General features: G+C 43.2%; 1 protein-coding gene and 1 long non-coding RNA gene across 15 annotated transcripts in view; one reads left to right on the plus strand and one right to left on the minus strand.

The window, feature by feature from the left end:
* Positions 1-26,302, plus strand: part of TBL1XR1 (transducin beta like 1 X-linked receptor 1) — a gene marked incomplete in the record, with an annotated part of 115,069 nt that overhangs the window by 41,227 nt on the left and 47,540 nt on the right. For 12 of the 14 annotated variants that reach the window (NM_001396224.1, NM_001396223.1, NM_001396226.1 and 9 more), the window contains one exon: positions 19,550-19,614. 14 annotated transcript variants of the gene reach the window in all.
* Positions 10,907-13,995, minus strand: LOC121111478. Its single transcript, XR_005862180.1, has 2 exons — positions 13,851-13,995; positions 10,907-11,244 (listed from the first exon to the last, which is right to left on the minus strand). It is a non-coding gene; the product is annotated as an uncharacterized LOC121111478 (long non-coding RNA).

Here is a 26,302-nt window from a genome sequence, read left to right on the forward strand (position 1 = left end):
CAATTTATTTGAAATTAAAATAAGTGTATGTGCTTGTGGGAGAGAATTTCTGGAGCTTTGTGATTGAAAACCATACTGTGATAAATACGGGCATCATTGGTGTCTGGTTTCAGACCGAGGCACGTTACACTTGTGATCCTTCACCAGGTGTGTGGTCAGAGTTGTGCTGTGCTGAGGCACGTTGCTTTTAGTAGCGCTCCCCTAAAACGTGAGGAACAAGTTGCGTGAAACTCAGTGCACATCCAGTCTGCATCAGAGCCCGTGTAAGCCTGGCTACCTGCCAGGGCACCTGGAGCTCCCCTTCGTTGGAGTGTTCTTCTGTTTTTTACTTCATTTAGGAAATGCATTTTCCATGGCGCCAGTGAAGGCGAGATCTCAGGAGGCCGTGCTGGATGGTCGTGGTTATTTGTGCAAAATTCAGACCGAAATTTCTCAGTTGGCAAGAGCAGATGAATTCAGTGCTGATCGAAACCATGAAACGTTGTGTGTGTGTGGAGGGCACTGAACTGGCTTTACTTGCTCATAACTTCTGGTTCTGGTCTGTCCTGTGCAGCGTTGCGTAGCTGGATATTAGGCAGGACCTGTTCTTCATCAGTGATGACTTCCTGCAGCATTTTTTGGAGCTGTTTATTCCTGGAAATGATAAGCTTTGAGTGGCAATAGGATATTTTGCTATTTTTGTAGTTACTATGAGTAACAAGTGTAAACAGCTGTGCGGTTTCAGAGAGCAGATACTGAAGAACCCAAAATCTGCATGCTACAGTTGAAGCTTTCTGCAGTGATTGCCCGTGATACGTGGCCAGATGGAAAATCACAGTAAGATTGGACGGGTCCCCTGGGTCCGTGTGGCTCAAGCAGAGACCTGGAGTGGGTTGGCCAGGACCACATGGCGGTGGTTGTGGACCGCCATGATTTGCATTCGTATTCATTTTTCCGGTGTTAGTGTGATGTAAAGACTGCACGAATTATCTAAACTACCTAAAAATGCAGGCAGAGCCAGGCACAGGCATGGGCTCCTTATTTGTGCTGTTTGCCTGTTGTATTTCCGGGGAATGGGCAAGGACATGGCATGACCGAATTGCAGCCTTTGGGAAGAGAGGCAGTGTGTGATGAAACACGAGGTGTGCCTCGTCACAGCCACGTCTCTTCCACTGTTTCATATAAATTTAATTCAGCTACTTAATTTCCTCCCAGCTCCTTGCTTTGTCTTAAATGGCGGCCTTGTGGTGTTCCACCTTCAGCTGGGGGAGCCCTTGGCTTGGTTCAGCTGGAGTCCTCTGAGTGGGTGCAGGAACAAGGAAACTGCCCAATGTTTTCTGGAAGTGAACTTCTGACAGGAGCACTCAGTTCAGGTAACTGAAGAAATGGAAGTTGCTTTGTGCAAATGGTGGGCTTTTACACCTCCATGTGATTTGCTCTTTGGATTCCCTGATGACAGTTCTCAGTCTGTCCTTCAGGCTTGACTTACTGGGTACGTGTTCACTGAATATTCTCCCTCGTAACTATCAAAATGCTTGTTTGCTTGTGCATGGCTCATGGCAATTTTAGGTATGCCTCTGCAGTGAAGAAATATGTAGTTATTAAACTAGAGGAAACTTGAATGCAGCTTGCTCCAGGCAGCTTATTGTAAGGTTGTTTAATTATTTCTTTTTTTTTTTTTTCCTTAACAGCAGAAGAAAGCTAGAGCAGTACAAATTTCTAAGTTCTTTTCCTTGCTGCTATTTCTTGCCTCTTTTTCCTTGTTCCACTTGCTGTATTACACAATTTCGGGGCTATTAGCTTACCAGACGTTCTGCTTTAGCAAAGATGAAAATAGTAACCTGAGTAATACCATACGCCAAGGATGGCATGGGCACTTACCTTCTCTAGGTCAGAGTTTGAAGCTTTCAGCCTGCAGTTTAGCAGGGGCTGGATGATGTGCCTGTCCCTGCTGCTCTGGTTCTGGCACGTGGTAAGGAACAAAGGGCTGGAGGTGGAACCCAGGGATGCAGGGGTGACTGCGGCCCTGGAAGAGAACAGGAAGGCATCAGGCAGGATTTGAGGCCTAGGAGAAAAGATGGCTGGAAGGTGTCAAGGCAGTAGACGGAGGTGGTAGAGGACGAGTAGTTGGCAGGGTAAAAGCTCCTTTCAAAATGACTGGGACCATTTGGTTTATGTTAACACATTTTTCTTCACAGTTGGGGAGGAGTGCAAATAAACTGGGTCACCTCATGCAAGCCTTGTTAAGAGAAACAGGAAAAAAATGGCTAAGAGTTGTAGGAGAAACTATGGGAAGCATCAAGGATAAAATTGTATGATCGGGTTTGCGATTTCTGAAGTGATTATTTTTATTGGATATACGGTGTTAACTTAGCAAGGCACCATGGATTTTATTTTCCCTGATGCTGTAGTTAATGATTATCTTGTTTCTGTTGGAGAGTGAAAAATAACAGTGATTGACTGTGGCTAGTAGCTTGGAAATATCTGTGGCTCCGTGAGAAGCAGTGAGACATCTCTGCAAAGAACAGAAAAATCTTTAGAGGAGGAGTACCATAAAACCTTACAGTGCATTTACTGAAGTTCTTGCAGGTTCACACTGAAGGGAAAGCAAAAGCAATACTAGAGAATCTCCTTTGCTTGTGCCTTCAAATCTGTACCAAAAATGGATTTCCTGGCTTAAAGTTAAAAATATGAATGTATTAGGACAGTACCGCTGTGCTGTGGGTATCATGGGGAAGTTGCTCACATGGTGTACTAATGGAGGCATGCATGTTGAACTTCCTTTTCTTCCATTCCTTTTTGCTTCTTAGAGCAGGAATAGGAATCGGATCACTTCTTTTTTTTCCTACTGTTGCAGGATGAGGAATGGGAGGTGGAGGCGGGTCGGGCTCTGAGAACACTGCTGTGAGGGCTGCTACTGGGGTGCACAGGAACCAGGGCTGTGACTTCCCTGCAGGTTTCTGGTTCTTCACAGCTGTCACTTCATCCTCCGTAAAGTTCAGCCCTAATTCTTTTCTCATGGCAGGAAGACAAGGTGTGGAGATGAAATAACCATAGTAGCCAAGGGAAGATTTGGCACGCTTCAGATTACTGTACTGTACTTTCCCTTCTGTTGGCATAGGTGATCCTTGCAGCAGAAGTTTATAGCGTTGGCACGTTTCCTCGTATACTTGATGCTGGACTCAGCATTTCGTGTCCTTGAGGCAGAACAGTTCCAGAAGCTCATCCTGCTGAAGGGAAAACAAGCTCATCTCCTGTGTGTCTTCAGTAAGACCTCAGTGAAGCATCCTGCTGAGAGGAAAGCAGTGTCGTCCCTACACTCAGAATCAGCAGCAGAAGTTTTGTTGCTCAGAGTCGTGGTCTTCAGTTTGTGGGTGGGAGGAACCCAGCCGAGCTGAGTGAGGTCATGGGAGAGGTTTGTAGGATGGTGAGTGTTACAGTGAGGGTAGTCAGGAGGTGTTTGTTGTTTCTGCAATGCTAAAGCTAAAGGCATCAAACTAGGAGGTGATGTCCAAAAAAAAGGAAAATTTGGTGTATTTTTTTAGTGTATCCCTGCAGAGTTCTTTGTGTCAGAACACAGTAATGCTAAAAAGTTTGTGAATTCAAAAAAATCATTATATATATTAATGGAAGAGAAAATGACCTGGAGCTACTGAGCACACAGTTTTTTATAGTCGACATGGAAAAGGAGACTTTTGAAGAGGGATTCAAAGGAGACTTGTGAATTTGGGAGCACCTCTCCTAATGAGCACTGTGTGAGAAAGTGTGCTGATGCTCATTTGAAAATATGTCAAGCATGTTGTTAGCCACTTGGCAGTAGCTGGAGTCAGTGATAAGCAAAGTGCAAAGGCCCTTCTTCCTTATTAAAAGGGAATCTGGTAAGTGTGTTATGTTTGAGGGAATGGGAAGTGAATCTGGCAGAGGAATACAAAGAGGTGAGGCAAGATAAGAGATAATGAACTTTTCAGAAGGGTCCTGAGCGAATCTGAGTGGGACAAGCTTGCTTTTTTTAAGGAGCAGCATAAGCTCAGGCAGAAGATGATGGAAGTCTGGGCAAGGGCAAATCTCACATGGACGGCTGTTCTTTAGAAGCACTATGCAGAAAGATCTGCAAAATGTGGATGTAATCTAGTTCATCTGAAGTCCACATAAATGTGGAGGGGTGTAGACCTGTGAAAGAAGTGTGTTTTTAATGAATGACACGAATGTTTTGCATCTTGTGTATGTATGTACTTGAGCGTGCTGAAGATGTGCAATCATAGTCTAAGCGTACGGAAACCATCTCAAATAAGGATGGCATTGTTGTTTTGTTTTTATTCCCAGTTGCTTAATGTTTAAGGGGCCTTCAGATATTGTCTGAGACTTCCAGGAGTGTGTGGGCTCACTTTTCTTGATTATTTAAGGAGTGGACGTTCAGATTGCATAGTCTTAGTTAACAAGATTTTTATTAGAGAACAACAGAAACTGAGTGATGGTGTATGTCAGATATGAAAGGAACTGCCTATAAGCCAGTATTCTAAGTATGTGCTTTAATTAATTTAATGATCACTTTAGGTGATTGTTATATAAATAGAGTGTGCTGTGATCTGCCAAGTATTGCTCTGGTGCGTGTCATAGGTTCATAATTTTGGACTATTTTTTGTGGCTGTTAAATGTTTTGCTGTGGGAAGAGGTTTTGCACTAGGCTGATACTCAGCTAAAGAGAAGAGAGGAATTTTGCAGGTATTTCAAAAATCTGGGAGCACTGTAAGTACCACTCTGCCAAACTAACCCAGCATTAACTTCAGGTGAAGGTGGTTTAAAACATAACATCTTCAAGAGAATTCTGTTTAGCAATGCGAAACTTAATTTGTGTCTATGGAAACATTAGAAGCCTTGTGAAAACCAGAATTTTGCAATGTGTTTGTATTATGAATGCTACAACAAACCTTGGTGTATTTGCAGAATGGGATATGTTGAAGGCAGGGTGCTGCTGAAGCTCAGGCAGACTCCTGTCAGTTCCTTTCTGCTTTGCTCCCACCCGGTGCTCATGGCTTAACCTGTCTTCTTACAGCTGTTCTGTTTCCCACCAGCAGACAGCTGTGTGCATGTGTTGGTGACAGTGTGGTCACACGTGCTTTTGCTGCCCTTGCACGAGGGGAAGAGAAGCGGTGTTCATCGTGCCCTCAGCGTGCTCTCCTTCGTGCTTTCAAAGTGTGCTCCTATATAAAATACCTGAAAATGTATGCATGCACACACGGATACAATTATGTGTTTATGAACACGTTTTTTGGCTAGGTTTACTTTGCTTTGGCGTGGATTAGAAATAGTGTTTCTCTGTGCAGGAGCTGCCTATTACATATGCCCAGTATATGATTTTTTTCCCCTAGTAATTTGTAACAGTTCTTTCCAAGTATGCATGAGCACGTGCTCTCTCTCCAACACATTCCAATTGTTACACACTGAAGTAAACAAATTTGGCTTTTTTTTGTGTGTGTGTGTGTGGGACGTACTGAATTGATGAGGAATCCAAGTTAAATAGAAATTCAAGGATTCACTCAGCTTCCAGTGAATGAGTGTAAGCGCTCACTGCAGTCACCTTTAGACTTGCTCAGCTTGGGCTAAAGCCACAACTGTTCCTTTTCTCCACCAATCCATTCCTTTGTGTCAGAGAAGGCCATTGGGCTGCGTCCATCAGTGCTGTGTGTTCCAATCCCGTTTGTCCTGACCTATGTCCCAGTATGCATTAGGCCATCCATGAAGCATGGAGGCGTCCTAGGTTGCTCCCAGGGTCTAATAGCTGCTTCTGAAAGTGTTGTTCTTGTCATCGGTCTGGGGTAGTTTTAAGAAGTTTTCCTACAAATGTGACAGTAACTCTCATTTGATTTATCTGTCTTTTATGATAGTTTGTTTGAACACAAATTAGTATTACAAGTCTAACATCAGTAGAGATAAATATTGATTGTTACTATTATTATTTTTAAATTTTAAAGCAAGCATGTGATCATCTTAGAGTATGAATGTGTGTGTTTGGGCACTGCCCAGGAAAGCACCCAGCATCTGTGTGTGCTTCGTTCATGGCAGGAGGACTTCTCGTGCCTACTGAGAGCAGAGCTGTGCCATAAGCTCAGCCCGGAGTGTTCATTTGTATGGGCTGCTGCAGTTGGAGTTTCTCAAACGCATAATGTGGTGGCCATGATAATGTGTTTACAGAGTGTAAAATTTCAGCTTGACTTATGATTGCTAAAATAATTGATCATCAGCATTTGTGCTTTGCGTAAGAAGAAGAGTTGAAGAAAGCCAAATATTAAATACACAGCGCGTTGGATGAGCAGCGTTCCTCTTTCCTCACAACTCATCAATGAAACAAAAACTAAGAGCAGAGCGTGTAGTCTTATTGCCAATTACTGTCCAAGGAGGATAATGATGCAATCTTAATAACCTGCTAGAACTGTATGGTTAAAACAAATTTCCCATTACGTTCCTCTCAGTGTTCAAGCTCAGTCTTTGTACCTACGGAGATGCTGTGCTAAAAATAAAGCTGGAAAGGTCTCTCATACATAGTTTCTGGTTATTAAATAACATGCTTGTTCTCCATCTGTACCCAGTGGGCTCTTCTGCTTTCTCTAAAGGCTTTGGGAATTGCTTTATGAAGCCAAGGAGTCAGTAGATGCAGGGGATGAATGAACAAAATTCAAATCCCTGTCTTGGAACCTCTTACTGGTTCTGATCATCTTGCTAACAAGCAGAAATCTATGGGATTTTTGTTTATTTTTAAAATATTGCTTATACTGTATCTCAGATACCCGCGGTGTGGGTGGTTGGCATAAAGCAGGATCCTCCTCCTCTGACCATTTTAAGATCTGCAAATGAATTACCATGCAAGCTTTTAGATATGAAGGTCAGAGGAGGCTTTTTAGAAGTTGATAGTGCACCACTGAGTCCATTTAACCAGCCCACAAGTGTGAGCACGTTGGAAGGTGACCAAAGTACTCTGCAGCACGTATGGGTCTGAGGAACAAGTTGTTGTCTTAGCTTTCCCAAGTGGTGTCCCAGCTATAGAAACAGCCCAGTAAGCGTACTTGTGCTGTGGATGCACATCAGGGATTGGCAGATTCTTACTGCCTTGTTTGGAAATCTCTCAGGCACTGAACTGAAGAAAAGTGAATCTGACAGCAAGTTGATGGAGCCAGAGTGGCAATTAGATGCCAATCCCGTCTTGCTGGATCCTTTTATGCACTTTGTGTTTAGGGACTCCAGAATCTGAGCTTGATTACTTCCCAGAAGGAATGACTTGGCAGAATGCTAATCCCTAATATCTCCAGAGCAGGAGTAATCTGAACTGAGACTTTGGTGCAGCGATCCAAAGATTTTAAAGTTGCTGTATGTAAAACCCTTCCAACACTAGCAGAGGCCTTGTATCTGCTGATCAAAGAGTGCTGCTGGGTTGCTTTGGCTTCCCCAACCGGATACTTAATGAAAAGTGACTTTTCACATAGTTCTTTAAAAATAGGGGGAAAAAACAGATAAATCCTTAGAGATTGCATTCAATTAATGAACGTTTTTGCTTGAAGTGAGAAAAGCCCAAATGCCCTCTAGAAAACCATTTCTCAGGTGTGTGTTCTTTGTACGACAGGCACAATTTGGTGGTGCAGGCAGGAGGTGTACAGATGCTGATAGACAACATTTTACTTCTTATATGAAGGTCTGCTTGGTTTTCTTAGGTTTTACTACCATACAGTTTAGAGTTAAAAAATATCTATATATAAAATTTCTACACGTCGGTGTCTTATGGGATGTATGGATATTTCTACACATCAGTGTCTTATGGGATGTATGGATATTTCAGGGTTCAGCGTGTTTTTGAAGTCTGTAAGATAGAATTAAAAAGGGGGTTGTGAGATTTTCTGTACTGTACATATCTTCTATTGCTGTTGACTTCTTATTTGTTACCATACAAATGGGATCAAGTTTATTATTCTTCTGATGTTGGTTGTAGTTCAAGTCAGTACTGTTGATCTTGTAGTTGGTGTATCTGTTGATGTTGCAGATGGGATATGGAGAAGGATGAGGTACAGTTTGGGATTTTATGGTATCCAGAGTGAACTATTGGGGAAAACTGGTTTGCAGAAGCAGCAGTGTGTTGGGCAGTGCTGCATTATAGAATTATGGAAGTGACTTAGAAAAAGGTGAGTTCTGAGTGCATACAGCTAAGAAAAAGTTCTGCAGGTTCAGCTAAGATAGGCAGCCTTGCATGTGACCGCCCTTCAATTCTCTCCTTCCTTCTCAGCGTGATCACTGAAGTTTTCCCAAGGCCTGGATGCAATTTTGGTTTATTTCAGTATTGAACGTTTGCTGGATTAGAAGTGATAAAGTTGAACTCAACAAAATAAAGAAAAATCCCCAAAGCAGATGAGACTTGTTGGGGAGGCCAAAGTTGGACCAATGTTTCTAATTTTTGCATCAGTGATGTATTGATACAAATGGCCGGGAACGAGGCTGCGAGTCTGACTGTTGCATAATAGATTGAGCCTGTCAATTGTACAAACATGACAACCTGATATATATGCATATATTATATATATATTCACTTACACCTTTGAGAGCTTAATAGCAGGAGGAATTTCTGTGAGGCCCAGGGCGGATCAAAGTGAAAACGATTCACATCAGCATGCCCTTGTTTCAGAGAATTGAGTATAATTTTGTTTTGGATTTAGAAGTCCCCTTGAAAAAAGACTCAACTGTGCTGGAATCAGTTAAGACCTTTATCTGCTGTTGGCGTTTTTTGGTAGCACAAGTGGTGACATTTTTCTTTTCTTTTTTTTGCTACCTGGGCAGGTTTGTTGCTGTGCTGCACTTTTGCTAAAGCACATCACTACGTAACTTAGCCTTTGCTTATGCCGATTCTGTCAGTTTTTGTGTCGTCTTAGAAACTTGTAAATTGATGAAGAGCACGTTTCTTATTTGCTGCGTCAAGCTGTAATTAGGTAAATGAGGTTATCTGGCGCATCGCATCTTTGGTTTAGTTGTTGCAGTGTGCTGGATACATGCAGGAGTTCTTCAATACTAAAAGCTGGGAAGAAGTGCTGTTTTCTGTGTAGTGCAATGAATTGATGCTGTTCTTTGGGATTTCAGAATGAGAGAGGTTTGGTTTTCAGAAGTGGCAGATTGAAGGCTGAACAGTACTGCGGGTGGAATGCACACTGGATGGGGTAGGAGAAGTTCTCACTCCCTGCTCAACGCTTCTAAGAAATGCTCATGGGAAACGCTGCGTCACCGACTTCCAACTGAATGCATATCTCAATATTGTATTTGTTTGAGATTGTTAGAGTGGCTTCAATCAGATTTTGGCATAGGCTGCTAAAACTTCAACTGAATTGAAGTGGAAATTAAACTGAGAGCCTTGGCCTCACATGCATGGCTATGGGCTGTGAGAAGTACCCCTCTGAACTCCTGCAGCTGTGAGTAAATTGGGAGTGCCTTGTGCTGCCACTGCTGTTGTTTACCAAAGAAACAAGAGAGGGTCTTCAGTTGCTATGGAAAGTGGAGATGGCAGTGAGTGGTTCCGGTAGATCAGCACTGGGCTCCTGTGTTGGGATGTGGTCCCAGTGATCTCAGGCGGGCTCAGCAGGCTGTGCCCAGGGGAACTCAGAGAAGGCTCAGCTTCTGTCCCCAGCTGTTGGGCATTGGTGTGATTTCTGTCTTGTCGATCTGGTTGGCATCAGCCAATGTCTGTAGTTGCAAGCTTAGAATACTTTAAACTATGGCAGACCGTGTCACTGGGAACACTTTACATCCTTAAGGGACCAGGAATGGGCATGTATACCAAAGCTGCTGCAAAGATGAAAAAAGTGTCCTTTTAAAAGAGCAAACCGAAATACTTCTGATCAGAAGTGCTGTGCAGCAAGCCCTGATGTGCATGGTTTGGGGTGGTCAAGTTGGGCTTCTTAGAGAGGGTGCAAGACCAGACTGGTGGCAATATTGCTGTTAGGATATGGCAGATGGCTTTATTCCTGGATAAAGTTAGCGTAAAAAATAATTGCAATGTGTTAAATGGGATGGAAGTGCTAGTGTTTGACATGGCTTTTTAGTGTAAGGGTTTGCTTGTTCCTTAGGCAGTGAAAAGAATAAGATGCAAAAAAACCAACTCCAAACCTCTGCTAAGTGATTGCAGCTGTACAGTTTCATGCAGCTAAGTATGTAGGTATTGGACTGTGCTTTATCTTATTTGGTAAATAGTCTCTTTTGTAGTGCAACAATACGTAAACCTGCGTTGTTACTACTCTTGAGCCAGCAGAGGATGCATCATTATTGTGCCCTCAAGTTTTGTCTGTTTATTACATAACAGCATAAGTTCTGTGTGTCTGTTAGTGCTAAATGTCTCATATTGTTCTATTAAGAAAAAAAGAAGGAAAAAAAGAAACATCCTCGACTAGGTGTGACTACAATAATATCTGCAGTGTGCTCTGTTTGGAGATGACCCAGAGCCTGGTATTTGGCATGTCTGACACGAGTGGAAATAGTTGTGCAAGGTGGAGTATTTTGACAAATGTGTTGATTTGATATTCCTGGCTCAAGAATTTGTCGGTTGTTTCCTTGGTTAACGAGCCTGTTTCAGCACGATCACAAAAGAAAGTAGCAAAATGCACAACCCTCCATTGTGGTCTATCAGTAACAAAAGAACTAAAAATCTGTATATCAAAACTGAAAATAAATCTTTTTTTTTTTTTTAATTTTCTCTATATATTTAAACTTGCAGACGCTTACTGCAGTTCTATTTTAAAACACAGTGTTTGAAAGCTGACCCTTGTGGGCAAGTCTGTGGATGCCTTAGGAAATCAGTATCAGCAGCCAAAAGCACACAGGGAGCAACTAATTTCAGCGATGGTAGCCTTCCAGTGCGTCCTAAAAATAAAGTTTGGATAAGGTTTCTATCTTTCACATGTTGGAAGATTAAGTAGATAAGTTTATTTTAATTGAGAGTAAAGGGTTGACGTTCTTTTTTTTTTCCAAGACCAGCACTGGAGGACTTCCAGTCTTCGCTGCTTGCTTTGATCAATGTAGCAGATCACGTTGATAATTGTGAGTTGACTTGGAGAAGGAGAAAGCCAGGAAAACAGGACCTTTTTCACGAAGACCAGACAGCAGTTGGAGAGGAATTCTGCAGGCAGTCTCAGAGGCAGAATTCTGTAAAGGAAGTTCCCAAATGGTAAAATCCTGTCTTCAGCCTCATCTGGTCTGAACGGCAGGATTTGCTGGATGTGCAGCTCAGCCAGTTTCAAATTCCTGGTGTGAAACAATCGAGATAAGAATCAAAAAGTAAAGAAAGGGAAAAGACTTAGATCAAACACTGCGCTGGATGTGTCCCGAGGCACAGTTACTCCTTTCCCAGTCTTTCCTAGTCTTAAAACAACAGAAGTCCCACAGCATAGGCTATTTCCCATAGCTATTTTCCAGTTGCATAATTTTATTTTGGGGAAGTTTTTCCTGATTATTTAACGTGTGTTTCCAGTTACAGCATCTTCAGTAGATCTGTCTAAAACCCGGATCTCTTCCTTCCCTTGACTTTTGCTCCTGTGAAGTTGCCACGTCTGTTCTCCTGGTCAGGGAAGCTAGGTTACTTCTCCAAGCTCACATCCATTAATGGCTCCCTCAGTTATCAGCTAGGCTTTCACCGAGCTGAAAAATCTGCTCAGTGTTGAGAGTAGGGAACAGTTCCATTTTTGTACTGATTTTGAAATTGATAAATAACACACTTGACAAAGCTTTTTTTTTTTTTTTTTCCTGGAATGCTTTTGAAAGCAGCGTCAATTCTTCAGAAAAGCTTAAATTCAAGTCATTCCCAATGGCATTGACACATCCTTTACCATTGTCTGCTAGGACAGACATTACAGGGAAAACAAATGCTATTAACCCCGTGTACAGGGAGCTCTGCTGAAGAGCAGAAGAGAAAATAAGAGTGGAAAGGTGAGACACTGAGAAGAGTATTAGTCAGATTACGGTGGAGATAAGATTTAGAAGTTGATAGCTTCCTGAATAGAAACTGGCACACAGGAAACAGAATTCTTGTAGGTGTGAGCTCACGATGGGCGCGTGTTGGCTGATACTCTTTCAAGGATAGTCTTGAAATGTAATAGTGTTCTTTTAAATAACATGTTAGATATTCCATTCCCAATTTCTAATTCCTGGACCAACACCTTTCTATGTGAATGCTTCCAGTGTGCTGAGGGCTGTTTGTTGGTGCTGTATGAGTGGGTGTTCTTCCTCCTTGCTGCCCTGTCAAAATGATAACAATGGAAGGATGGGAAGTGAAGGAGAGTTGGAAACGCAGTGGGAGACTTCAGTTAACACCATGCCAAGTGTACAGTTGAATCATAATGTACCACAGAGACCAGGCGTCCCTTTCATGCAGCTCCTGGGCATGGAAAAACTGTGGCATGGGACTGCAGCTGTAGTTCAATCTGCAAAGCCTTGAAAACCATGGAGAGGATGAATAGGAATCCGAGGTTCCTGTTCTCTTGCAGTGATGTCAGGTTACTCTGGCAGGAGGCAGATGTGTAAATGAGCAAAGGAACAGCCTGTGTCTTTCAGTGCACAGCAGGGAGCAGATCTGTAAAACTGCTTATGAGGAAAGGTATGTGCTCAGTGTTTGTGGGGATGAACAAGTTAAGGGAAGGTAATTCTGTTGACATAACTAAATACTAAATTACTAACACTGAGCAAATTGTGCTCAGAGAATTCATCTGAACTGAAAATAGCTGGGGGCTAGGAGATAATTTAGGGGACCAGATCCTGTGCTCGTGCTGTTTTGACTCTTCCTTTAGGCATCTGCCTTTGCATCCCTTCTGGAGGGAGGTGAGGGCTGGGGATCCCTGGGGTGGCAGTCCTGAAGTTCTCACTTGGGGCCCTTGGAATTTCTGCTGGATGGAACCTTTTGTACAAAGGAAGGCACAAGGTGCTGGGCAGCTCGCTTTGGCAATCTCTTTCTCTTTTTCAACTGTCTGCAAAGCAGCACTGTAGATTTCTGATTGTGCTTCCATCTGCTTACAGGATGAACAACTGCTGTGTGTGGTTCTGCACAGGCAGTACGTAGTTTGGAAGGGCTGTACATTGAGGCATACGTCTGCAGTTACGGAAGGACGTTCAACAAAAAGTATTTTCAGTGAAACAGATACTGACTTCAGTCATTTTGGCAATGAGTGAACTTTGGGGTTTTTTTTGTTGGTTTTGCTTTATATTTTTTTGCACTCATTTGCAGTAAGAAAAGCTGTTTTCCTACAGTAGGAAAGCCCAACACAGTTGAAAAGTTAATTACTGTAATTAATGGCATTTTTAGGGGACGCTCTTTTTAGAACTAGACCACATAGGGTGAGAGGTGCACAGTATCACCATAACAGCTAACTGTGTATGTGTAGGTAACCCTATTGTATCACTCCTTATGGCATACTGGCTGAGGCACTGTTTTGTTGTTCCCAGTTAATCGTGGCCTCAATCCTCTCTGCTGCAGCTCTGTGTCCCCATGCTCGTCAGATCCTTCCCGTGTCACTGATGATTCAGATACACTTGTTTTCCTTCATGCTTAGATCCTGTTGTTCAAAAAGCTAGGTGAAGCAGTGGTGTGGTGTGATTAGATTAGTTTAATGCTGCTGTTGATTAATGGCTTCAATCCTTTTATTTAATAAACGCTATTCTCTTTGACCACACTGCTAATGTAAATATTTGCTGTGTTTTTCTGTAGGCTGCTTATTCTATGGAACAAGTTTCAGTGTCTTTCACTGCATGTATGATAAGTATAATGCTAATGCAAATATTTCCCATGTTCCATCGGTATGGCAGACACACAGAGGTGTCTAAAGAAGACAATCTGCTGCTTCTGCTGTGATCCCTGTTACCTAATGCATCGTTCTGTTCTGCTGTGTGCTGTTGTGCTGGGATTCCCAGGGCTGTCTTAGGCACCAGGCAGTCCCTGGAAACGGAGGTGTGTTTTGACGCCATAGCTGCAGCTCTGCTCCTGAGCTTCTTCCTTCCAGGGCTGCATCTCCTGTGACCCCACAGTGTGGTTGCTTGGGAAGCCAGGAGCGGAATGCGGAATTTGTGGGGATTTACACAAAGTAGTAATAGTCCCCAGCTGTAGGGAGCATGTTGTGGGCATGACATTAGTATGACATGGAGCTCTTGGCCAGCATGTGGGGCAAGTGGCTGCAGTGGGACTTCTGGTTCCCTTTGGCATCAAGCTGTATGTGAACACTGTGTCCTGCAGTAGAGCCCACATCGTGCTGCACTGCTTGAACGTGCTCTATAGCTCTTTAACTTGGCTGGACACAGCACAGATTGAGCTTTTGCTTGGAATGATACTGTGTTGGACTTCGGGTTGTCCGAAAGGTAGGTAGGAGAGTAGTGGTGCTGATACTGAGAGGAGCGCAGCCACAGCCCAAATGGTGGTTACCATCTGTAGGATTGGAAATACCACCATGTTATGTCCTCTTGTTACTTGCAGGGAATTCCTTATTTGAACACTTCAGCAGCGCTTCCAAATGTGATATCTACTTGTGACACACATCCCACCTCCCAAAGCATGGCACACTTGACACAGAATTCTGATGAATTCAATAAATTAGATTCTGTAAGACAAAATGAATCGAAGAAGGATGTAGAGTGGTACCCTTGCCCTACTGTAACAATTCCTGGTGCTTTCTGCAGTGGACTGTTTCTTCTGCAGCACCACCGTTAGTCCCAAGGCAGAGGAACATCCTGTCCTCCGTATCTAAAAACGGGCAGGGCAGGCACCGGGAGCAGAAATCTCAGTGAGAAAGGTCTTTTACCCAAGGCTGCAGTTCGAGCTTTGTTCCATACCAAGATTACAAGCCTGTTTAGAAGCCCGAGTAACCTTGTAGCTATCAGCTCATAGGAACAGGTTCCCGTGCTGGCAAAGGAAAGGATCTCCGCCATCCAGCTGTGGTGCTGTGCTGGAAGGCACTGGCGGTTGTTGCTGCTGAGGCTGTTTGGGAAGCAGTGTCACAGGGAAGAGGCTCTTCCTGCCCTCAGGAAAGGGAATTAAACAGCATTCGGCCTTGTGTATTTTTTCTTTTTTTCTTTTTTTTTTTTTCCCCTGGGGTGAATTTAAATTTTATAGCTCAGTTCTAGAATAAAAATACAAGACTTTGTCAGTGAATCAACATCTTCTATTTTCAGAAGAGAACAAAGAAGCAGCACAAATTAAATGTGCCCGGGGTTTACATAGATGCGTGGTGGTCATGTGCATGGCAGTGTAGAGGTGGGATTCATGGCACATGATGCTCAGCGCTTGGAGCAAGAGCTATTGGAGCAACAGCCATTCATGCTCTTCCCAACCTTGGCAGGATTATACTTTGTTCTCTAGGATTTTTAACTTCCAGTTTGTGAATTGGGTTACTTACTAATGAATTTCATTTAAATGACATGCAAGTGAAATTGTGCTGCAGCAGGGCTCTTCCCCCGCCTTCCCTGATGGTACAAACTAATTGGTATTGACAAGATTACTCTGGTGCTTTATGTGTTTTTAATGGGGCTGGCCAGTACAGTTTCCTCTCCAGCAATTGAGCTTCCTTTCCTTTCAGTATGTTATAAGCTGTCTTCTGTGATTACCCCAGTTTGGGGCTTTTAAAGCAGTTTTTGTTAAACGTGGTGGCAGCTGCTACCATGCTGCAATATTGTCTTGCTTTAGTCTTGCTTTTCTGTGCTTATCATAGCACAGTGAGTGCTGCGTTGTGCACTTTGAGGGGTGTTTGTATATCCAGATCCTGTTTTCCCCATTTTAGTGCTGTCTGCTGTAGCCATTCCTCTGTCCCCTCAGATATCCTGCTTTGTTTTAATCATTGGCTCACATGCTTGCGTGCTCATGGAGGAGTTTAGTATATGAAAGAGAATTTCTGATGTGTGGGAAGTTGTGCAACTTTTATGTGTGATGTGAGTGTGTGTGTGTTTATATTCTATTAAAAGTCCAGAAAGTTGGCTTGCATCTCTGTGTTTTCCAGATTTCTTATGTAATAAAGACCTAATACCAGAACCAGGGTTAGGAAATAGAGGTTTCTCAGTTAATGGGCAGAGGAAAGCTGCTTCAGACGGAGCTCAGGATTGTGGATGGGCGCCTCATTGGGGGCTCCGAGTACTGAGCGTGGTCCCACGTGGCTCTGCATGCAGTGGCTGTGATGAGGCCCTGAGCTGTCCGGGTGTGATGCTGGGCCGTTCCTCTGGTGTGGCCCTTCAGCAGCCCAGGGCTGGCTCATGCTTGGCAGCACCAACCCAGCTGCAATCAGCCAGCTGCAGGTGATGACCATTTGTAATGCAGTTTTGCGTGTGGTCCTTGTTTATTTTTTTACCTTTTTCCCTCATTTGCCCATATTCGTTTCTCTTCTTGAATTGGTCTTCTTGACTCAGGTCGGTTGAGTCTTTGTGAATCGTGATAAATCTGAATTCAGTTTCTCTATTAGATCCAAAAGCAGATGTTACTGCAGAAGTACTGAACTGGTTTCTTTAAGAATCCCATAGGTCGCAGTGAAAGTGTGATTACAAGAAGGAACTTCTGATTTTCTCTGTTTACATTCCAAGCGTGGCAGTGGCAGAATCACGCTGGTTTTGTATATGCCTATTAACCAAATGAAAGGAAGGATTCAATGCAGTGATTAGTTTTCAATTTAGGCTTTTAAAGCCATTGTCTGATGCTTTTTGCAGCCTAGTTACTGAGGGGAACATCCAGGATTTAGTTATTTTTAATTCTGTTTTGATTGGGACACTGTGCGGATACTGAAGCCAGATGAAGGTGGGTCACTCGAGGAGAATGGAGGAGAAAAGATCTGTGTCCTTGGAAGGCCTTTGTAATTCACAGAGCACAGCGTTTAATGAGCAAATTTGTTATTAAAGCTCAAATAGCACAAAAGTCTCAGAAAGCAGTATAAACACTGCTGTCCTAAGAGGATTAGAAGGAAAATCCGAGCACGCAAGTGAAAACGGGGAGTGGGAGTGGCTCAGCTCGTGCAGATGAGTGTTTCCAGCCCCAGTGCTGGTTTGTCTTTGTATCACAGCATTATGACTTGGTGATGACAACAGGCCTGGATGCTGATAGCATGAGTTGCCATTTTGGTTTTGTTCTTAGGGATGGCAGGTGTGGGGCGAGCGCTGGCCCTACTGGTGGGATTGTCTGTGCGGTGCGGGCAGAGCTGGGCACTGTGCTGCCAACACGGGATGTGGCGGATGCGCTTCTTCCTCAAGTTGTGTTTCTTCTGAGGCTGAGAGGAGCAGCGCAGTCAAACGGAAGGTGTTTAAAAGAGAACACCAACAAAAACAACAAAACCGTGCGCTCTCCGAGTGGACGGATCTAAATGCAGCAGCTGATACTCGCTGCACAGGTGTGTCTTATCAGCCTCAAGGGCATTTAGTGGGTTATTTTTAAGCCTTGGGTAGTGTGGCTGTTACTACACCTGGTCACCTGGTTAAATCACTGTAACAGGTCAGCCTATAAAGAGAGCGAGTCTAAAATCAATACATTACAGCTGTCACCTGCTTTATTTCAAGGTACGTGCCAAATAACAAACTCCAATCGGATAAATTGGGAAGGAAAAATCTGCTGACAGAGCAGTCAGTGCTCAGCGCTGGGCTCTGAAGAAGGACGTCCCAGTGTTTGCTAAAAGTCTGTGTCATTTCAAGTGCTCTTCTTTTTAAAACCAGAGCCACAGCAGACAAGGGGGAAATGAAGCAGAGTTGGGGAGCTCTTGATGTACTTGCTTCTCTGCTTCCAGCTTTTCCCATGTCCTTGCTCAGTTCAGGTGTAAGGTATGGGTGAGGAGGCCGTGCACCCAGCCTGGCCATGAGGCGTGCAGGCCGTTTGAGCAGTGGACACTGAAGAAGGCCTTTCTTCATTGAAAGTGTTTGTGCGGTTGCCATTTGATTTATGTTTGCCATGTTCCTTTGCAAGTGAAACAACCCAAAGGAAATGTTGTGTGGAGCTCTCCTCCACCGTGCTTGGGATACAGACCTGGCACTGATATAAGCTGCTTTCAGATGAGGAGGGCAGATACTGGTTATTTCTTGTTGTTTTTAAGGAAAACTCCAGTCACTGGCAAATAACACTTGCTTATGGGACTTGCTGAGCAAGCCCATGAAGCTTTTTCCTCTGTGCTGCCCCACAGCCCTTGCTGCAGGGAAGAACAAATGTTGTGACCAGCCCCATGTGGGACAGCGTGCCCCTTGGCAAGGGCAGCTCTCCTCTCCCCATATATATAGCTTCTGCCCTGCCAGCACAGCCAGGCAAAGGAAAATGAGCATGTGTGCAAATTCTTTCAATTCCCAGCATACTCACATTCTTCAGCATCCTCTGCAGCAGCTCCTTGTGCTGTTAGGTTCTGCCTGCACCGACAGTTCAGACATGGGTTTGTAATCAACCGTTTCCTACTGATTGAGTTTGGGAATGGCACTTGAGAACTGTGTTAGTCACAAGCCCTGAAGGTTCTTTACTTGCTGTAAAGGTTTTTGAATAGCTTAGGGATGTTTTGTTTCATCTAAAACCAGACGGATAATGCTTTATTAGTCACCCATGTCCTTCTGTCCCTCTTTGAGTGGGTGATGAAATTATTTCCTAACAAGAAAGGTAGTGTGCAAGTACTTGCATGGTGAGTAACCATGCATAAATGTTGGTGTGAGTAAAAATAGTCTACTGGTGCTACGTGGAAATGGTTACAGTGGTGCATGGAGTCCACACACGCTTGGACGTGGAGATGCGTTTGCCTGTACTTACCTATGTTATTGTAGGATGCATGAAATGATTACCGGGGGTATTTAAAGAAAACGACGACAGCGTTATGATAGCAGGGGATGTTTTGGGTTATATTCTTCTGTTTTGGAAGGTGGGAAAGATTTATTGCAAGATTTCTGTTCCGTGCATGGTGCCAGCTTTGGGCAGCCATCAACCAGTGTGAGCTGCTGGCTCAGGCACTGAGCTCACTGCAGAGCTCTGGGCTGTCTGGTGCCTGGGCACACCTGTGGCCATAAACCTGGTTACCCAGCACAGAATGTGGTAGGAAAACAGATTGGATTTATTTATTTATTTATTTTAATTACTGCTTCTCAGTGGATGTAGCCACTTTGTAAAAGAGGTCCTCTGTCAAACCACTGCGATGTTAATTTGTATTTGGGGCTCTCAGGGTGTTCAGTGTCAGTAGCTGAAGCTTATTTCTGGACGAGATTAGGCACGGACCTATTGGGAGCTGCCTACTCTGCCTGGTTAGTGTCCCACAGTCTTTTCTGTGAAGTTAAGGCAAATCCAGACATGAGGGTTTAGGTACAGGTGGTGGTTTGTTCACCAGTGCTCCTGATTGGATGCAGTACCTTCGAGGTGTGATGGTGGTGGTGCTCACTGACCAGGCAGCGCTCAGAGGTGGGTGCTGCAGGCTCCCTGCAGGGCGCTGCGTGATGGGGCTCTGCGGGCACAGAGGCAGAGCATGAGTTCGATGCTAGGAGCAGTGAGGTGGGCTGTGCTGATGTTGTAATGTGTTAACACCGCTGTTTTCAGAATAATAAATACTAATTTTTCCTATTTTTGTCTCCTTGTTTCTTTCAGCATCACCCCTCTGTGACAAGAGACACGTGAAAGGAAAACTTCTGCATATCAATGCACTGCCAATGGTAAGTACCCTTTTAACTGAGTTAGTGGTGTGGTTTCTTCCTGCAAATACACTGTAGGCCTTCTTCTGCTGCAGACAGTATTCTCAGAGTGACTGTGATGGTGATGTTTTTTTTTCAGTACACAAATGGATTTTTTTTTTTCCTAAGAAACATCTAGAGCATTATTCTGTTTGATAGAATATTGAAGTTGTTTCTCCTTTACCCTGTGGAAAGTAGGGCAGCGTGTTAGTCTTGAAGTAAGGAGTGTGACTTGACAATGACATAGCTCATCCTGCTGGTAGCTGGTGTTGCTTCCTCTTTTGGCCAAAAGCCTGTTCTGGGAAAGTTGTAGGTGAGCTGAGTGCTCTGTTGGCCCCCTTGCAGGGGGGGCTCTCTGCTTTTCAATTCAATGCTACTAGCTTCTCCTATTACAGATGTACACAGTGTCGGGTGTATTTTGCTTCAATGTATTTGACAGAGGAAGACAAGTGAAGTTGAAGTCCTCTCTAGAAATAGTCTTGGTTGGTGCGATCTTCTTACTCCCATCTCTGGAATATTACTGAATGTTTTGGATGACTGGAAGGTGATATTTGCAAACTGTCATAATAGTGTATTTCTATTTTCTGACAGTTGTGCAGGTGGAAGGCAGAGGTGAGCTCTGGAGAAGACTGGAACTTAATACGTGACTTTGATTAGGTTCAAAGTCCCCTTTCAGCAGTTCTGTGTCTTACGTTATCGCACTGAGCTGTGTTATGGGAGCGTCAAATGCTGCACTGGACTTAAGAACTAAATGCAGCAAGTATCAGCCTGCATTTCAGGCATCTCTAGGTTAGATGCTTAGTTCAGTGCTAAAAGGATGGTGTTTCTAATCACAAGGTGTGAAACTCATTTTGGGATCTGAGAGCTGAGTTGATTTGCGTGGGGGCGTGGGTCTAAAGAATATGTAGATCAGTTGTAGTCTCACTAACACCTTTACAACTCCACTTTGTCCCATGAAAAAGATGATGCTTTGAGAGAGTTTGGGTGTAACTGGTTACTGTGAAATGCAGTCAGTGAGCCTGTTGACTCTGGGACATCACTGAGTGAAGGGTAATGCAGCATGTGTTTGGCACCAAGCAAAGACAACTCAGAAATCAGATGATCTGCACAAGAGTTTATGCCATTTAATGCCCTGATATTTAAGCTCAAACTTTGCACATTTAAACTGCACTTTATCTTTGCTTGGGATGAATTTCAGCTGTAGGGAACAGAGTTGTGGAGTGAGAAGGTGCCAGTTGTACCTGGTCACGTAGCCTGGCATTTTAATTGACTGAAAGTGAAACCAGCGGTGCCTCTTCTGTTACTGCCGAGTTTTCTCTGTTGTTGTTGACCTTTTCCCAACAGTAGGCTTCTCTGATTTCTTTTTATTTTGTATTAGTTGAGCGTGGTTTTAGTTATGACTTGAAATTCAGGTCTGTGTTACTGCTTCTCTTAAAAACGTGACTCATTCCGTATTAACCCAGTCCTTATACTTCATAAAATTTTAAAGTACTGAGAGACTGTATTTGAAATGTTGCTGTGTTTTGCCCTAATTTTCCCTCTACAAATTATGTTAGAAATTCAGAATTGTATTCTCTCAAGGGCATGCTCGTTGTTACAGGGATTGTAAAACATACTCAACTGCAATGTGTAGCAAAGTGGAATAGTTTCTACTTTGTTTTCTTCTGTTTTAAGGGCTGCTTTTACTATAAGGGGGCATATTTCATTATTCCAGAGATTTCTAAACAATTACTCATCTCTTGATTAACTTTGAAACAGTTTGAATGTAGATTTAAGCACCAATCTAGACACATTCATCATCATCCCAGAAGTAATCATAATTTACTCCAGATCGTAGTAAACCATAACATTCACGGGTTTGTACTTTGTTATTCTCTTTGATGTGCGTAGACAAAGAGTGGGACAGGGGCTGACCTGCAGAAAGCAGTTTGTGCTCTTCTCACAGCATTGGTTTCATTTGACTACCCCTGCTCAATATGTGTTTTTCAATCAGAAATACGTTTCTGGTTCCCATGAGAAATGATGCGAGCATTTTGATCAGTCTGCTAATCATGACTGTTGGTTCCATTTCTTGCTAGTCAAAAAAAACAAACCAGCGCTAAAATGCAGAAGTTGTACATCCTCTTCTGTTTTTTCTTTGGTTCATTTTAAAGGTGAATGAAAGATGATGCTATTTTTTTGCATCAGATATGTTGTGTTAACACATAAATAGGGTACAATATTAGTTAATCCTTAAATATACTGGGATTGTTGGCCATTTTTGTAAAAGCACGTATTTATCTTGTGTTCAAGCCTTTTAAAATGGAGTATGGCTATGGTTACTTGGTGTGGATTGGCCTCTTAAAGGAAAGATGTGAGAACTTAACAAAAAAAAGGGTTTGTGAGGAAGGCAAATTGGTGCGTAATGCAATGTTTTCTAGGATTTCAAAGGTTAATTTAGAGACTGCTAATGGGGTGCCTCAGGTCACAAAGGTTAACGAATGTGTTGGAAATAATGAAGGTCCTGGTCCTTTGGCCTAAAGGCAAGATAGCATCAGATTTTCCATAAAAGCTTTAACAAATTATTATTATTATTTCTTTTTGCTGTGTGATGGAAAAGCTAGCTTACCCAAGAGGTATTTTCCATCCTACCCTGCAGTGAGTTTTGGAGGCAGGGCAGTTTGCCTTGCTTTCTTTTTCTTCCTTTATTTGCGTATGCGTGGGTATGTGTACGTATAAATACACAGAGCTATATATGAGTATTTTTGTTTGTATTCATATGTATGTATTTATACATATATGTATGTCTATTTAATTTGAATGGTTCAGTTGGAAGGGGTTTGTCAAAGCTCGTCTAGTCCAGCAGCCTGAAGGAGTGCACAGAAACTAGAAAATTACTTAAAACTGGCAAGCTTTGGGTTTTTACTGTTGTATGGCAGCTTGCTGTGATGAGTTTAATTTCATAGGAACTAGAGGGGCTATGAAGGCTTCTAAAGAGAATGCCAGCCTGGAGGCCTGATCAGAGGCATCTTGAAAACTGCTGTGTATGGGTTGCTTGGCTGCATGGATGGTTTGACCAAGGCAAAAATCAACACACTGAGTCAGCCCCAGGTCTTCCTGCAGAAGAAAACAGCAGACATTATTATCTATTACATGCTAGCCTGAATGGTCTTGAGGACATGCAGTGAGCAGTGTTGTTCCAGAAAGCCTTGGCTCTGTGGACTCTTGAGGGGAGAACAAAATTTGGATGTGCTAAAAGCGGTGGTGTTTTAAATCATTTTCGTAGTTGTTTACTTTTAGGTGAATGTATTGTACTGTGTTCTGAGGGTGTATCACAGTAATTGCATGTTAGAGCAGCTTACGTGCAGGAGACTTATTCAGGAGAAGAGCTCTGCAGGCACCAAGTCTCTCACGTTGGGAAGTTCCATGAGTGCTACACTTCAGTGTAATCAACCCAACAGGTTTTGCACAGAAACAGTGAGAGTAGTTGGAGGATGGGCCGGAGGAGCAAGTCCCTTCAAAGAAAATGCATTCAGTGATGGGATTAGAAGATAGCTGCAAAAACGTCTCCCAGATCGCAGCAGATCTTTCTCCTGGAACCCTTCTGTGGTGCTGTCTGTAGAGTCTTCCTGTGACCTTTCTGCTCCTGAGGCAGCAGGGGGAGTGAGTGAATGTAGTTTTCGCAGTCCATTTGCTTATAATGCCCAAGGGCAGTAGGAGATTGTGCCACTAACCCCAGGGGCCCACGGGGAAGTGTGGTACAAAGGGAAGTGAAGGATTACTGGTAGTTGCGTGGGGTTGGTATGGCAGGTTTGGATCACGTCATGGGAGTGGTAATAGGTGTGAATACTGTTCTAGCTGGAGCTGCATGTTGTGTCAAAATCACAAACAAGTGGTACAGCTGAAGTTTGTTTTTTCTTACGTTAAAAACAGGGCCCTTGCCTTCAAGAGGATGTGAAACTTGGAAGTACTTAAGATATTGGTAACTAGATGTGAGTAGTTGCTTTAAAATAAATAGCTCTACAAGACTAAGGCTCTTATCCTCAAATGCACGTGTATATGCGTGCGTGTAACTTCAGGTGTAGGAATGGCTCTTCTCAGATGTAAGTGAGAAATACAAATGTGTGTAAAGCTAACCAAGCTTGAAAGTGTTCTCAGTGGTAGAGCCTACAAATGCTCATGAAATTTACTGCTGAAGGTTTTGGCTGTACAGCTGATGGAGTACACCTTTAGAAGGAAATTATCTATGTATGTATTTGTGGCAGTTTTTGAACTAGTCTAAACGGAGTGATGACATGAAGTTTTGGGCTGTTCTGCTCCTTCTAAAATCAATGGATGCTATTATCAACAAAGAAAGGTGGAATGCAGTGGTTTTTTTGTCTGATAATTGGTTACAGCTGAAAAAAGATATTTCAGTGTGTTCATCCATAAATTCTCTTTATTGGATCAGCATGAATAAGCTGACATAGTGGTATATGTGTTGAAGAGGAAGTGCTGGTAATACGATATAGATATAGAGGAAATATTGACTGCAGTATGAGAAGGTGCATACTATGATAAGAATTAAGAGTTTATATACTGCTGCATTCTGAGGCATTTGTAGAGGGGTTTTTAATTTTATATATATATAATATAAAGAATAAATAAAAGCCACTATCTTTCTATAAAAGCCAATATCTCTCTGTTTCAGAGGGAAAGCACTGTTTGCCTTTGTTCTACCACCAGTCAAGGTTTACTTGCTGAATGATTCAGCTGAAGAGGAAACCATCGTCCTTAAAAATTACAAGAAGTGGTGGCTCTCTTTTGAAGTAGAGTTGGTTGGAGAACTTTCTCTGCCTGTCCTGTAGGCGTTTTACAGGTCAGAAATAAGGTTTGACTAAGAATTCTCGGCAGAATCATAAATATGTAATTATGTAAGCAGGCAGGATATGTAGCCCCTGGCAGGTGCCCAGTGCAGTGAATCACAAGAGCAGAGGGAACTGGGCCAGCATCAGGCCAGAGGAACGTCCTCTGTAATCAGATGAGGGCCACTGCAGTTTCTTTCCTATTGCCATTCCTGGTTGTTAAATCATAAACGTATCCAAAAGCGGTCTGCCTTTGCTGCTGTAGGTTGTCTCCTTTTACTGTTTTGGCCTATTCTTCCTTGTATTCCTCTCCCTCTGCCTCCCCTGCGTTGGGTTTTCTTTCTTTGTACTTCTTTCCACCGCTTTTGGTTCCTGGTTTAATAGCAGTAGTAGTGCAGCTAGCATCAGATTATATCCGACTTGATCGGCGTGCCATCTGTTTCAGTGGGGAGGAAGATCTTGTGTTTCTGCTGTGGGTTTGCCGCCATATGCCAGCGGTGAAGTTGTGCAACCTGAAGTGACCCTTCTTCCACTCTGTGAATGATTGTAGGAAAGAATTGGAAATGTAGTGTTAAACATTCCTGACAGCAACTGCGTTTGTTGCACATCTGAAAAGCAGGCTGGCTATTAGGTGCATGTGGAGCGGGATGTGCAGAGCAAACCCAAGGACGGGCCCTGCCGTCTGAGCATGTGAGTGTTGTCTTCTGGAGAGGAGAAGCACTTGTGGCACGAGTGTTCTAGGGTGTCACATGTACAGTCAGGTTGCGATCCCAGTTTCGTTGTTGTCATCAGAAGGTTGATATTGGTTCGACTCAACAAAAGTAAAAGCTCCCGTTAGTTTCAGTGGTGTAGATGCTGGGAGATAATGCATGCTGCTGCAGAACAACAGGAAGTCTGTAGGCTGGGGGGAATGGCATTGAATATACGTGCATCTGTTTGCTCAGGATGAGAGGTGCTCTCCGGCTGCATGGCCCTCAAAGTGGATGCCAGACCAAGAAGCCTGTGCTTACACATGAAGACTCTGTAGTACTCCATAAAAACAGAATGAAAGATCTTAATAAATGGAGGCTCCTTGTATTCTTCTTATCGTGATTTTAATGAACGTATTCAGGACAAGGGGTCTGAATCCTACCACCCCCCGCCCCGGTTGGTATTGATGTAGGATCCACATCCATAAATTAAGTGTTTGCATAAATGGAGGGCATGGATGTCAGATGTGAGCTGTTCTTTGGATCACTTGTCCTCAGTACAGATGTCCATGGCGTTTTCCCCTTTCATTTTATTTCTTTTGGCTGAACACGGACAGGGTGTTAATGTTCTGTCATACCTTCAGGTATTTGACATCTGTCTCCAAAACAAAAGCCAGTTAAAATCAGTAACATAAATGAATTTCAAGTCCCTCATGCATGTAAGGGAACTTAAATAATAAACTGGCAAATGGAATTTCATCACAATCAGAATAGTCGTTGCGCTGCTTTTTTTGGGGTGGTTTTCCCGTGTGAGTGTAGTTGCTGCTTCTTGTGAAAGCATCTGTGCTGGGGAAGAGAATCCAGCAAGGCAGTGGGAACGTAAGGTGGGCTGTGAAGAACCCATTTTAAGTGCGTGCTTTTTAATGAATATCTGGAAGAAAAGTCAGCAGCGGTTAAAGTGAATAGAGGGCAGCGGATTCTTTCTTCATGAATAAAAGAAACAAATATAAAACTATCAGGTACATAGCACACAAATTAAGGGGAAAAAATAGATGGTCAAAGGTTAAAGAGGGAATGAAAACACAAGTTTTATGGTCACAAGATCAAATGAGGCATTAGTTAATTTTCCTTTTTTGGTGCAGTTCATCGAGAGTTCAA

This window comes from Gallus gallus, chromosome 9 (genome assembly GCF_016699485.2).
Source record: "Gallus gallus isolate bGalGal1 chromosome 9, bGalGal1.mat.broiler.GRCg7b, whole genome shotgun sequence".
NCBI classification, from domain to species: Eukaryota; Metazoa; Chordata; class Aves; order Galliformes; family Phasianidae; genus Gallus; species Gallus gallus.